Consider the following 14,919-nt stretch of genomic DNA (forward strand, 5'->3'; position numbering starts at 1 on the left):
TTACAGAAGATTTATTTGATTAATTCAGGCAGAAGAGAGAGAATATGGATTTTCCCCTTCTCAAAAGGCACATACACCCTCGCACATGCACACACGCACCCACCCATGGGCAGATATCTCAGGAATGAAAAATGACTAATTGTGTTATTGGAACTGGTGAGCGTGGGGCCTCTGTGGCGAACAGCAGGCTGCTGCCCTGCTGGAGGGACGGCCCGTTTCAGAACAGTTCACAGGCCCCAGGCCTGGTACCACTGAGGACTGCGTGGAGAACAGCACCAGGATGCTGGGTTGTTTTGATGAAGAAGGATCACTTAGTGCCAGGTACTCCCCCAGTCCCCTAGTGTGGGTTTCTCATTGCAGGGTCTCAGAGACCCCTCAGGGAGGAACTTACCCTCACTTTACAGACAGAGGCACTGCACATGTCCAGTCTGCCTTTGCTTCAAACTCTCTTTGCTTTTTCTATTCTTGCTACCACTGAGCTACATCCCAGGCCTCTCTTGCCATTTTGTTATTTAGCGTGCTCGTGTGTGTTTGTGCGCACAAGTATGTTCACTTGTATGCGTGCTTGTACATGTAGAGGCTGTGTACATCTGGTGTCCTCCTTCAGGTGCTATCCATCTTGTTTTTGAAACAGTCTCTTACCTTGCCTGGAATTCACCAATTTGGCCAGCAAGTCCCAGAGACCCCTTTGTCTTTGTCTCCCCTGCACTGGGATCTAAGTGCATGCCACCACACCTGACAGACATGCCACCACACCTGACAGACATGCCACCACACCTGACAGACATGCCACCACACATGACAGACATGCCACCACACCTGACAGACATGCCACCACACCTGACAGACATGCCACCACACCTGACAGACATGCCACCACACCTGACAGACATGCCACCACACCTGACAGACATGCCACCACACCTGACAGACATGCCACCACACCTGACAGACATGCCACCACACCTGACAGACATGCCACCACACCTGACAGACATGCCACCACACATGACAGACATGCCACCACACCTGACAGACATGCCACCACACCTGACAGACATGCCACCACACCTGACAGACATGCCACCACACCTGACAGACATGCCACCACACCTGACAGACATGCCACCACACCTGACAGACATGCCACCACACCTGACAGACATGCCACCACACATGACAGACATGCCACCACACCTGACAGACATGCCACCACACCTGACAGACATGCCACCACACCTGACAGACATGCCACCACACATGACAGACATGCCACCACACCTGACAGACATGCCACCACACATGACAGACATGCCACCACACCTGACAGACATGCCACCACACATGACAGACATGCCACCACACCTGACAAGCCACCACACCTGACAGACATGCCACCACACATGACAGACATGCCACCACACCTGACAGACATGCCACCACACATGACAGACGTGCCACCACACATGACAGACATGCCACCACACCTGACAGACATGCCACCACACCTGACAGACATGCCACCACACTTGACAGACATGCCACCACACATGACAGACATGCCACCACACATGACAAGCCACCACACATGACAGACATGCCACCACACCTGACAAACATGCCACCACACATGACAGACATGCCACCACACATGACAGACATGCTACCACACCTAACAGACATGCCACCACACCTGACATGCCACCACACCTGACAGACATGCCACCACACATGAAAGACATGCCACCACACATGACAGACATGCCACCACACATGACATGCCACCACACCTGACAGACATGCCACCACACATGACAGACATGCCACCACACCTGACAGACATGCCACCACACCTGACATGCCACCACACCTAACAGACATGCCACCACACCTGACATGCCACCACACCTGACAGACATGCCACCACACCTGACAGACATTGGGTTTTAAGGATCTAATGAGGTCCTCATGATTATGCAAGGACCTTATTGGCTTAAGAAGCTCCCAGCCTTCATTTTTGATTTTTAAAGGTGGAGTTTACTTTCTCAGTCCTCCATGATCTGTCTAGGTGGATGGAGGCAATAGCATGCATTTGTCTCATAGTGAACAACCTGATGACTGGCTCATCCATGTTAGCTGCTTCATGACCTGTGAGATTTAGCTCTGTGTTGACTGGCTTTTCATGCTAATTTCTGATATCTAGGGTACCTCGCCTCCTCTATCCTGGCAGTCTGTGACTTACATGGCACAGTCCTACTCTTAATTATCTGTAGACCACTGTCACTCCAAGAAGGCAAATAAAAGAGCAAAGGCACGAGGAATCATAAAATCACACGAGGGCTAAGACCAAGAGGACTTCGGACAGCAAGGCCAAGAGTGGCAGTATGCGGGAGGTTAGGGTACCTGCCCTTTCGTCTTTGCTAACTGATCCCACATCAGAATCGACTCAACACAGCCCTCTAGACAGCCTCTGCTAAGGGATTGTAGTCCCCATATGAGTCGAAAGGAGTTCACAGTGCCTTCAACTGAATGTTTCACTTTGGAGAGGGACAAACAGGAACCCAGAAGTAAGAAACCAGATATGGACTAGCTAGGAAGCCAGACCCATGCCAAGGCTCTCTGGCTTTTCCACCCAGTGCCTTTTATATTCACATCACCAGGTATGAGGGTCATAAACCCCTGTATTTCAATGATTCTCTGCATCTGCAGTCGAATCTCACTGACTCTGCTTACAGATGGATAGAAGGGGCCTTCTGAGAGACTGCAGAGGATCAAACTGGGGTGGAGTGGGGTGGCCTGAACCTGCAACATTGCAACTCAGAGCCCAAGATACTAGAAAGAAGTGTAAGTTCTCTGTCTGGACACTTAGATCATGAGTAGACTCTTCCCACTCCCACTTGCAGGACCAGAGAAAATTCCTGGGTCAAAGACAACCAGGACTCCATCAGTTTAAGGTATGAGGATTTGTCTCCCCCTGCTCAGCCTTAGACATTTCTGTTTGGTGGGATTTCCCTGGGGAAAGAACAACAGGGTTTTGTGAATGGGGGACATTTTTTCAAGCTTTAAGGTCAAAAATTCCCTTTACAATCCCTTCCTTCCTGCTGGTTCCTAGACTGCTTCTCACCCTAAGGCGGTTCCAGGGGTACAGGGGACCTCATTTGCCAGCTCTGTTTGTTTGACTGACTGGGAACAACCTTTCTGTAAAAGGAAACTGTGGTCCTGGGCTCTGGCCCCAAGAACCAAGGGTGGATCTGCAACATGCATGCTTTGAAGGAAGGTCATTATGGCTTGATACCAAGGGCATTTTCAGTGCTCTGCTTAGCAAGTCTGTTGAGTCTGAGATGGCAGTTTAGAGTTTAGCACTTCCTCTCAGCTCTTGAGTTGCCCCTGCTGCTTCTTGTGTATAGATGTGTGCATATGTGCATGTGTGTGCAGGTACCTCAGACTCCATCTGAATTCCTTCCTTCCTTCCTTCCTTCCTTCCTTCCTTCCTTCCTTCCTTCCTTCCTTCCTTCCTTCCTTCCTTCCTTCCTTCTTTCTTTCTTTCTTTCTTTCTTTCTTTCTTTCTTTCTTTCTTTCTTTCTGACAGGGTCTCTTACTGGCCTGGAACTTAGGAGCTCACCACTGAGTGAGCCCAGGGATCAGCCTACCTCTGCCTCACCAGAGCTGGAATGACAAGTGTGTGTGAGATTGGTTGCAAGGCATATCCTTACTGAGATCTCTCCCCAGCTCTTATTTCTGTGATTTCTAAGGAGGCCTGAGACCATTTTCTTCAGTTCTGTTTATACCCTTGATTTTCACTTCATATCAAGAAAAGATTACTAACAAAATCCTACTGTAGTGTAGCCTAGCTTCTTGGTAAAAGTGAGATGGCTCAGAGGTTAAGAACACTGGCTACTCTTCCAGAGGTCCTGAGTTCAATTCACAGCAAACACATGGTGGCTCACAACCATCTGCAATGAGATCTGGTGCCCTCTTCAGGCCTGCAGGGATACATGCAGAGAGAACACCGTATATATAATCAATCAATCAATCAATCAATCAATCAATAAACAAATAAATAAATAAATCTTTTTTTAAGCATAAAAACAGCTCTGTTGGGACCTAAGGAATGAGGCCTTTATAAGCTTCAAACTATATCCCTTCACCCATTTTATTAATCACACATCCTTTGCTGAATAAAGACATTAATCTGCATTTCAGGAGGATGGTTTTCTGGAATGTCATTCCTGGTGTGCCATATCCATACAGTGACATGCTGTTCACTCAGTGGTGTATGGACACATTTGCAGTGTCTATGAGCTTGGAAGATAGATTAGATTAAAGAAGACAGACACAAAAGGCCACATGTGTGCTTTTGTTTATATGAAATGTATAGAATCAGTAACTCCATAGAGATAAAAAGTAAATTAGTGGTTGCTTCAGGTTGATGGAGGGAGGGCAGGAGAGGGATGGTTGCTGTTGGGCACTGGCCTTCTCTTTCAGGTGATGGGAATGTTCAAGGGCTGGCTGTGGTGAGGGCTTCATACACACGTGTGTGTAAAATCCCCAGCACAGTTTGTGTTTCTTTTTTCATCGCTGTCACAAAATGCTTGACAATAGCAACTTAAGGAAAAAAGAGAGGGAGGGATGGTTTGCTTAGGCTCGTAGTCTGAGAGGGTGGCAGGCGGACATAGTGGAGAAGAGTGAGGCGGTGGGTCGCATCATGGCCACAGTCAGAAAACACAGAGACAAATGACGAGCTTAACTGACTTTTTCCTGTTTCTTTTTCATTCAGTTTAGGACACCAGTCCATGGAATGGTGCCACCCTTGTTCAGAGCATGTCTTCCATTCTCAGTTAAACATCTCTGAAACACCCACACAGATACACCCAGAGGTGTGTTTCCTAGAGGACTCCAAATCCAGTCAAGCTGACAATGATGGTTTTCAAACAAACTTTAAATGAATAACTAATGCAAGATGCGGGTATCTCAATGATGCTATTTTTAGAAGTAATTCCTTACTTTTTGCAATGAGTGTGGCTATAGTGACAAGAGATAATGACACTGTGGCCACTGAAGAGTGCTTGTCCCACCCAGAGGTATTCTGGTGAGAAAAAAACACCTAAGACCAGTGGACCAAACTTAGATTCCTCCTTGGCAGAGGGGAAAGAACGTCCTCTCCTAGAGGGCTGTTGGGAGGAGAAATGAGATAAGGTGTGCCCAGCATTTAGAGCCTCGAATGTCACAGGCTCTCAAGAGGTGGTAGTGGACATTGTCATTATTTTGCTAGAATAATGGAATGGCCCTGGGGCAATCTGCTTGGAAAGGGAAAGAGTCACTGGAGGTTACTCCTGAGGCTGTAACATTTGCAGATCACCTTCATTGCATCACTTAGGTTCTGTGTGACAATGAAATTGTATTTGCACTTCTCCAAAGATGCTTTTATTCACACCTCTCACAAGGCTGTGAACATATTTATGTCAAATAATAACAGCATTATTGTTTTTGAACAATCCGAAGTGTCTTCAACGAGTGGTGGCAGAGGAATTAAAGTTTCCCTGATTCTTGTAAACCACCCATAGGTGCTTTTAGAAATTGGAATGTCCGTGTCTGAGGGAAACTGGGCAGAGTCAAGGGCTGACCCTGGTTTTGACTCTGCCATTTATCAATGGTACAACGTAAGGAAATGATTTCTCAGGACTTCAGTATTTTCTCTTATAAAGCAAGATGGTGATGGCTATGGTGGGAGGTGTCTCTGAACAGCCTCCAAGCAAAGGACTTCAGCCTCTGACAACGATGCAAGCTCACAGCCCAGTGAGCAGGACTGGACATCCTGAAGAGTCTCCTGCACACCGGACCTGCTTCTGTTCCAAGGATGTGGAAGGAAGCTGGCAGCAAACGGGCTGGAGAAACAGCTTGCTATTTGTTCCATCTAATTATTGATTCTCCACGTGGTTCTGGGTCTCCAGCATCTCTCTTACCCCAAATTCACTTGCATGTGCCCTGGCTTGGAATCAGAGTCTATGGAGATGTATTCCAGTTTGCATGAGATCGTTAGTATGGCTCTTCCTAGGATGGGAGAATTTGGAAACAGAGACACAGAGAGGAAAACACCATGTGAAATGGGGGCAGAGGTTGGGTCCATGTTGCTATAAGTCAAGGGACACCAGCAAGTGCCAGAAGCTATGAGAGAGGTTTGCAACAGAGCCCCTTCAGGGGCTTCCAGAAGGAGCCAACCTTGGCCTTCTAGCCAAAGAGGTACCAGTCAGGTCTTCAGGGTTAGTGAAGATAGTCATGTGGCAGAGACTGTCATGTGTGTTGGAATGATGATGAATGTGGACACTCCCAAAGAGGCTGTTTGACACTCGACGCCTCCTTCATCTGCAATGCTTTGAACTGATACCAGCTGAACAGGATGGTGGTTCTCATTCCCTTGTGATGACCAGAGCTGCCCAGATGATGACCCAGCAACTGGGCTTTTGTAATAGGAAAGCAGAACATACTGAGTGTACTGTCATACTAACTGTCAAACAGTTCTTGAAATGCACAAATTGTGTGTGTGTGTGTGTGTGTGTGTGTGTGTGTGTGTGTGTGTACATGTGAGTGTGTGCACACACAAGTGCAAAATAATTGACCACATTCTCTGGGAGAGGAAAACCCTTTATTTTCAAAATACCATTGGATACAACCTCTGCTAAGACTGGTTTTACTAGACAGAGGAGGTCCACACTCACTGCTATAGACTGACAGTACATAGGAACACAATATGCATCTTCTTTCTTTAAAAATAGTAGTTATCAACTGGGAGCAATTTAAGTGTCCTACAACAGGGACTCCTGACTTATACCCAGACTGGCCAGGTAATCCCTCTGCAGGAACATAGACCAGCCAGTCTTTCTTTTGGGCCACAGGAGGATGCACTCTGTCTTGCATTTCTCAGTGTATATCACTATCAGTGTGCTTTGCGTGGAATCTTGGGCCTGAGCTCCCTGGACAGTGCTTTTACTAGGGGTATGTCTTGCTTCTTAGGACATGTCCCTGCTGACTGATTTTATTGATCTAGGGATTTAGGAATGTGTCTCCACTGAGCATGTCTGAAGACTTCTGGAAGACCTGCAGAGTGGGTGGCATTGTGCTCACAGCCACTAAGTGTGACAGGCAGCATCACGAAGGCTCCATGTATCACCCAGGATGGGAGAGCAGCAACACCTGAGCATGTGGCTGTGGACTGAGCCCCAACAAGCTTCAAAGTAGCAATGGCCTGGGTGAAGGAGGGTATGTAGTCATAAAACCCTTCCTGATCTTTATATCCTCAGCCCTGGAGTGGGGAGATCTTGGCAGGCCTGGGGACCCAGGACTCTGTCCTGCAACACAGGTTGGGGTATCCTAGGCCTTTGAAGAGGCCTGTCCATCCCCACAGCCACAGGAATGATATGGAAGCAGTCTCAGAGGACCCTACCCACTTTTGTTCCTTGTTGGAACCACCCGCCTACACCCCCTACTGCCTTTGATCTTCATCCCACTTGGCTTGGCCCAGCTTGGAGGTCTCCTGCTGCGTTGCCCCAGGATGGGTCCCCAGCTCACAAGGTTTCGCTTCCTCCCTCTATCACAGCTCAGATCTGACCTCCTACTTGCTTCACTGTGGCAGCAGGAGCCCTCTGAGCTCCCCCAGGAGGGAACAAAGGAAAAAAGGTAACTGGGCTAAACTGGGGAGGGTTTTGGAGGCTAGGAACAATCTAGGTCGATGTATTTTGATGGTCAGTGAGGACCCCCCCCCCCATCCCGGTCTTCTGAATTGTGCAATGATGGAGTGATTGTAGACAGTGGTCAGGGACTCAGGCTCTGGTCACTTTCCAGCTGAAGCTGTTTCCTGCCAAAGAGGGCAAAGCCAAATTCATTAACCTCTTGGTGCCTCAACTTGCCCATCTTTAAGATGGCAGAGGTAAGAACAGCTTTGCTGTTGGGTTGTTGGGTGGCCCAATGACATCGTGTGTGTAAGGGCTCCTGGCTCTGTGAATCTGCCCTGAGCTGTGGCTCTTTTGGAAGAAGGCCAGCACCCCTCTAGATGCGCAGCTGCAGTGAGTCTTGGAAGCTCTTTCCTGCCTTCTGCGTGACAGGCCTCTACCTCCCTTTTTTGCATTCATCTTTTCCTTCCTCCCCTGGCCCCTGGCCCAGTTCGGCTCTGATGGCCTCAGAGGGAGCACTCTAGCTGCTTCCCTAGGCTTCCTGCCCAAGCCTCTTTCTGCTCCAGCATCTCCTGCGTATGGTTGCCCTGTTCCCTTCCTTTAATTTTGAGACCCTCTGTAATCTGACCCTTGTCTGAAGTTCTCAGCATAATGAGAACTTGGGGAGTCTGAGTCCAGGTTCAAATGTGAGTCACATTACAGCTGAGCTGTGGGATTTTGATTTTCCTACTTATAAAACAACAACAACAAAAAATAAACAACAAAAAGACAGATCATACCTGCCTTGTGGGCCTGACAAGGATGCTTGAGGGAGTGATGGGCAGGTGAGGTGTGTATGGCTGTAACCCAGACAACAGCTTGCTATTCGGGGACAACACTGTGGCCTCCCTTCTTCTGGGATTGGTGCTTGAAAGCACTTCCCTGCAGGGCCTTGTCACCCGGAACCACCATTGTCCCAATCAGTTTTTCATTTAGAGCTGGGCACACACATCCCTGTTTCCTCCACTGGAAGCCATTCTCCTCCTGTATTTACTGTTTCTGATACAACCCTGCTCTCAGATGCTCCTCCCTGAGTCTGCCTTCAAACCCCTCCTCACTGGAGCTGCTCTGCACTTCCCATGTATGACAAACCCACCCAACTGGTTCTGAGGAACCCTTACTCAAAGGGTGGGAAGGTATAGATGGATGCATGGCCTGAGGCAGGATAGGTATAAAGGGATGGACAATGTCTTCTGTAATCTCTCTAAAGACCTGAGATGACAGATATCTAATAGGCAGTCTCTCTCCCTCTTTCCCTCCCTCTCTCTTTCTCAATTGCTTTTTTCTTGCTTTTTGTTGTGACAGAGTCTTTGTAGGGCAGGCTGGCTTCAAACTCAAACTTTCTATGTAACCAAGCATGATCTTGAACTCACGATCCTCTTGTCACTGTCCCAGAGTTCTGGGATTACAGCCATGTGCACCACATCAGGTTTATGCAAACACTGAGTGCTGAGGAGGAAGCCCAAGTCTTTGTGCATGCTGGGCAAAACACTCTACCAACTGAACTATATCACCAGTCCCTGGGTAGCCATTTTCAACATGTGGCCCGAATGTTGCAAACAGGATGAATCCAGAGTGCCTAGAGAAGAGAGGTCTGGTGCAGAAATGGAAAGCGCACTTAGAGAGGAGCCTTGTCTGGACCTTGCCATGTGCAGACCAACCATATGTTTTAAAAATGTATATTGAGTTCACTCCTTCTTAGGACAGGAGATTGACATGCTCCCCACGGCTAGATCAGAGACTGAGGATGTTCATGCAGCAAGGCCCTCCTGCTGGAGAGCCTCAACAGTGCCTTCCAGAGTGAGATATGGAGGTTGGGATCCCATGGGAGCAGGATGTGGAGAAGAGTGACTGACACAGACCAGGTTCCACACACGCGTATACCCAATGGGTTGTTGGCAGCTGAAGCCCAGGATGGAACAAAAGGCCTTGGGGACATTTGTGACTCATTAGTTTCTTCCCTGGACGCAGTAAGGCATTTTCCCCAGCAGTTCTTAGGTCTGTGCATCCTGGCATGAGCCCCCCCCTCACTGCCCCCAACTCCTGTTCCTCGGCCACACGTTCCTCCAGCTGTGCTGTATCTGAAGTATTTTAATGCCTGATGTCTATCTCCATATGGAATTTTGTTTTACCATGAGGCCATTGGAAAGTGGTTTCTATTTATTTATTTATTTATTTATTTATTTATTTATTTATTTATTTATTTATTTATTTATTTATTTATATCTCTTTGAAACAGACGCCAGCTAAAGCTCATGGCCCAAAGGGCAGGTTCAACACTTTGAGATGGGTCTGAATGTCCCTTTAACATCGCTCCATCTAATACCCAAATATACCTCAAGTCATTACCCTGTTTTTATAAGACATTCTGAACCATATGTTCGGGAACTAATTAGGCATACAATTCAAGCCCTGGGATCAGGTGGCACTCTGTTGAAATATCTTAACCTTTCATGATTATCTTAATTTAGAGAAAATTCAAAACACATTCAGAAGTCTTAGAAAATGAAGTAAGTAGGAATTTACTGGCTGGCTGCTTTTCTTGATGTTAGGATCCTTTCTGTACAAGCCCAGGTCTCCTGGGAAGTCCCCAGGACTTGACTCTCTCACAGCTTGCAGGGATGTGATAGGGACCAGGCCTCGGTGGCTTCTCTCAGCTGGTGCCTAGCCATGCCCAGCTCCCAGCTCCCCTGTCATCCATGAATGAACCAGAGGAAGATTAAAAGAGTGGCTGCTGCTCTTGGGAGTTTTACCTCCTTTTCTGATAAGGCATAAAATAAGTAGGTGGCAAATAGCCCTGTAGTCTGTGTTGTTTGGGAAGATTCACAGCCCGGGCACACAGATCTAGCTCCCCATTGGGTGCAGGGAATGACAGACATGAGACCTCTCCGTTTTCTGGTTCCAGGTTTATTCCGGGGCACTGGTGGGGCTGGTATTCTTTTGTCCTTTGCCTCTGAATGGCACGCCTGCAAAGTATGTCACATGGGCTCACCACAAGTTCTTTGAGCTGCTTTCTGGACCTGTCTTTCCAGAGCCTCTACTCAAAGTCAAGTCTGGTCTCTGTGGCCTATGCTTTAAAGTGCTCCTGACAGAGGCCCGGCTAGGCTGTCCGACTGGGTCAGCTCCCAAAGGTCACTCCTTCTTGATATTCTTTTGACAATTAAACTTGTAGAATAAAGTTTCCAGACAAAGTGCCTAGTCAAATTTAATTTTTTGATAAGTATACATATGTACTTTTATAACTCCAAGTGTATTCTAGGTACTGAACATGACACAATTACACTAAATAATTGCTGAGTACAATCCAAAAAAACTCAGGTTAACTGGAAACCTTGTATTTTATCTGTTAGATTTTGTAGACAAACTTCAAGATACACTATAATGGAAACAGTAATTTTGAAAGTTGCCGTCAAGGAGCAAGATTGGATCAGACCCTTCACTGGTGATATTCCCCTTAGACCTCAACACAACTCCATGAAGTAGGGTCTTTGAGTGACCTGAAGCTCAGAAATGTCAAGTGACTCCCTAAGGTTGCCCAGCTGCATGGCTGGCCCAGCTCTGCTGGACTTCAAAGCCTGGACCCCTTCGATGCTACCCCCGTGCCAGGCTGATGGTTATCTTCCCCGAGTTCTCATTTTCCCGGCTTGCTCTGGCTCCTCTCAACTTCTTCCCCATTTTTTCCACAAATGTTCAAGGAGAGATTCACTCCCGTCAGATCAATGTTACTGCTGTAATGAAAACCACCATCCAGACCCATGGAGGACGAGGTTTGTGGGACCCTAATGAGAATGGTTCCGATTATGTAGAAAGCAACCTCGTGGTTATTCTAATGTTACAAGTAAATATAAAACATTTAGAAATACTTGGCCTGGCTTTTTTTTCAAGTACAGATGTCTGACTCTCTGCCAGTTTGTTATTAAAAATGCTATGGTGGTTGGGTACAAAGATTGCTGTAGAAATAAAAGCTGATGCACTCCGAACACTTGTTTTGACTTTGCAGAGAACCTGGGGATGATAAGGTCAGATGGTGGCTAGGAGTGGTTCTCACTCGGAACCCCGATATTCACGACTCAGTCACTGCTCTGCTGAGGACTCACAGTGGCTCTCGTTGTTCTCCGAACCTCAAATTTGGTCCTGCCACCTCCAGCCTCAGCTGCTGCCATTCTTTCCCTCACTCTTCAGGGCATCTTCTGACTCACCCTGCATTTGCACTTGTCAGACCCTTGCGTAGGGGGCTTGTGCCCTGTTCTCAGTCTGGATGGTGCCTCTTCTTCCTCCTCCCTCTTCTCTGGTGCACTCTTCCCTCTCCTGACTCCAGTCACTGTTGTCCCACAGCTCCACTTGATTCTTTGATTTCCTGTGACTCTCTGACACCCTCTTCTTCACTTCATGTCTTCCCACCAGAAGGCAAACTCTATGAAGGTGGGACCCTAAGGTTGTGTCCATCTGCATCGCCTCCCAACACCAGGGCAATTGCTCAATAAACATTTGCCGAACAAACAATCCATCAGAGCACCCGGTGTTCTGCACTCCGCATCCTTTCTGAGGTTGTAAGGGAAAGTAACAACCTCCACAAACTGCACCACGCACTAAGAAACCCCCAAACAGAAGACACCTTATTTCTGGGAGTATGCGCTGAACCACATCAGGGGGCTCCTCATTGCAAAAGCACTTCCCTAGTGTAACAGGATGAGCATAAAACAGAAGTTTCAAGGTTCACATGAATCAGCGTGACCCCAATAATCTTCCCGTTGCAGGTGGGTGTGTTGATAAGCCTTGGAAGGAGACACTGCTGAGTGGCTTTGCACCATAGGACGTCTGAGGCTCTCTCCACACAGACTTTGCTCTTCCCGCACTGATTCCCACTTGTGCCTCTCTGTGCAGCTACTTGCCATTGGTCCTTAATATCTTGTTGCACACAATTTTCCTCCCTGCCTGTTATCTGGCTGCAGAGAGCACCCTGCCCTGTTAGCACGTCCTCAGACACTAGTCATCACGGGGCCTAATGCAGAGGTCACAGTCGTCACTTCCAGTCCAGGTTACTTCCCCACATCCTTTGTTCTTTGTCCTCATTACCATCCTCACAAGCCTGATTTAGAGACGCTTTGAGAGCAAGCACTGGGCTCATTCCTGTGTCCCCAACATATTGTCCTTTTTGTTGATGATGAATGGGACACACAATCTCACAACCTCAGGTCTTTAGCTCTGAGCCTAACAATGCAGTGCCAGGTGCTATGGTTGACAAAGCTTATACCTGCCCCACTCCACGGGAAGAAGCAACATGGTTCCTGGATCAGGCATTCTGTGTGTGTGTGTGTGTGTGTGTGTGTGTGTGTGTGTGTGTGTGTGTGTGAGAGAGAGAGAGAGAGAGAGAGAGAGAGAGAGAGAGAGAGAGAGAGAGAGAGAATGCCACCTTATACTACAAGTGTGGAAGACAGAGGACAACTTGCAGGAGTAAATTCTCTCCTATCACATGGGTTCTGAGGATGAATTCAGAGCACAATGCTTGGTAGCAAGCACCCTTACCATTGAGACATTTCTGTGGCCCCACCTTGTACTTTGAGACACAGTGTCTCTTTGGAACTTGAGAAGTAGGTTAAGCTGGCTGGTTCACAGGCCCCAGGCATCAGACTGTCTGGAAGCTCTGGAACTTTAGCTGTACACCAACTTGTCTACCTTTTTACATGGGTTCTGGAGATGAACCCAGGTCTTCATACTTACAGGGCAAACCCTTTACCAGGGGCTCACCCCAGCCAGTGTCTTCAAGACCCTACTGCTCTAAACTTGTTTCATTCAGATGCTTCCCTGTTGGGCGGCCAACAGCCCAGGACAACTGAATTCCTAGACTTTCTTTGCATGCATCTCCCCTTTGCAACTTGCCCGGATGTTTTATGCCAAAACTCAGTCTCCCCTCCCCCCCGAAAAAAATTCCTTCAGAAATTCAATTGCTAACACTGAACACATGAGTTGGAGAACCAGAGATTGGAGTGGAAACAACACCCCATTTTTGCCAGGTAAATGTCACAAACAGCATTTATCTCAAGTGGGTCATAATCAGAGCATGCCGCTCATACAGGGTCCAAAGCCACTTGGAAAAAATGGCAACAAGTTTTGTAGAATCACACACATCTGAAGCCAAGGATCCTCTCTTTCTGCATAATCTGGAAGACTCAGAATTATTCTTCAGGCAATGTGGCTTGACATGAAGCCTGGGGTGTGCAACATCACTGAAGCCACAGGCTAAATTTAAACACTTCTCTGTGCGCAGAATCTGGACCTGTTATTTGGAGACGCACATATCTTTTGAATTTCTACATCTATGACAGGTAAGGTGGTGAGCTAGAATCTAGATTGTTGACAATTTTTCTAATGCTGCTATCTCAAATGTGGCCTTGATTAGCTCTGGGACCATTGTCATATTTTCAACAACTGATGACTGTCAAGGAGAGCACTCATAAAAAAGTTTCCCCGAACTCCTCATGGAGGACAGCAGCAGGAGGAAACACTCCATCACTGACAAGTGACACTAATGTATTCTATTAGATTTGCTTATCATGTTAAAGAGCATATTAGAAGGAAATGTTTGGAAACGGGCTGCCATGCTGTGGGATGATGGATGGAGAATTCCTAATTTGGAAAAAATGTGCTAAGACGACATGATTGATGTGAGTGACCTACTTTATTTTATAAGAAAGTATGAGTTGCCTCGGGCCCATTGGTACACATATTTGGAAAAAGTTGGTTTTTTTCCACATTAAGTTTTTATTAACATTTTCAAAAGAGCAAAAGCACCATAGAAGGATATAAGTCTCAACTTGTCAATGCAGATGTGTTTGTAGTCACTTGCTTGCTGGAAGCAGTTCTCAAGGAGGCATGTTTCTTGCCAAGAGAACACCTGATGGGAAGAAATATGACACCCCTTCCCTGATAAAAATGACAAGGAAGGGGTATTTATTTATTTATTTATTTATTTATTTATTTATTTATTTATTTATTTATTTATTTATTTATTTTACTTGAAGCTCCAGACGGATCTTCTGGTACTTAGAAGTAGCAATCCTGGAGTGACTTACATCTCCCCGGGGCTCAGACACCTTCTGCTGCAAGCAAAGATCATGGCTGAGTTAACCATTTTAGTTTAACCTTAGATGTCAGAGTCCAGAGCTGAGGATCCATCTCTTCATGAAATAGATCTTCAGTTGGGAAGTTGGTA

The 14,919-nt window shown here is 47.0% G+C and overlaps 2 long non-coding RNA genes across 3 annotated transcripts in view; one reads left to right on the top strand and one right to left on the bottom strand.

Annotated features, from left to right (window-relative positions):
• Positions 1-11,568, top strand: part of LOC121824731 (uncharacterized) — a 59,471-nt gene extending 47,903 nt beyond the window's left edge. For both annotated transcript variants that reach the window (XR_013048417.1, XR_013048418.1), the window contains 3 exons: positions 7,046-7,257; positions 7,595-7,674; positions 11,057-11,568. This is a non-coding gene — a long non-coding RNA (uncharacterized LOC121824731). The remainder of the gene's footprint in view (positions 1-7,045; positions 7,258-7,594; positions 7,675-11,056) is intronic.
• LOC121821209 (uncharacterized) overlaps positions 1-14,919 on the bottom strand; it is a 74,528-nt gene that overhangs the window by 40,370 nt on the left and 19,239 nt on the right. The gene's annotated exons all lie outside the window — the stretch shown is intronic.

The sequence above is a fragment of the Peromyscus maniculatus genome, chromosome 1 (assembly GCF_049852395.1).
Source record: "Peromyscus maniculatus bairdii isolate BWxNUB_F1_BW_parent chromosome 1, HU_Pman_BW_mat_3.1, whole genome shotgun sequence".
Classification (NCBI taxonomy): domain Eukaryota; kingdom Metazoa; phylum Chordata; class Mammalia; order Rodentia; family Cricetidae; genus Peromyscus; species Peromyscus maniculatus.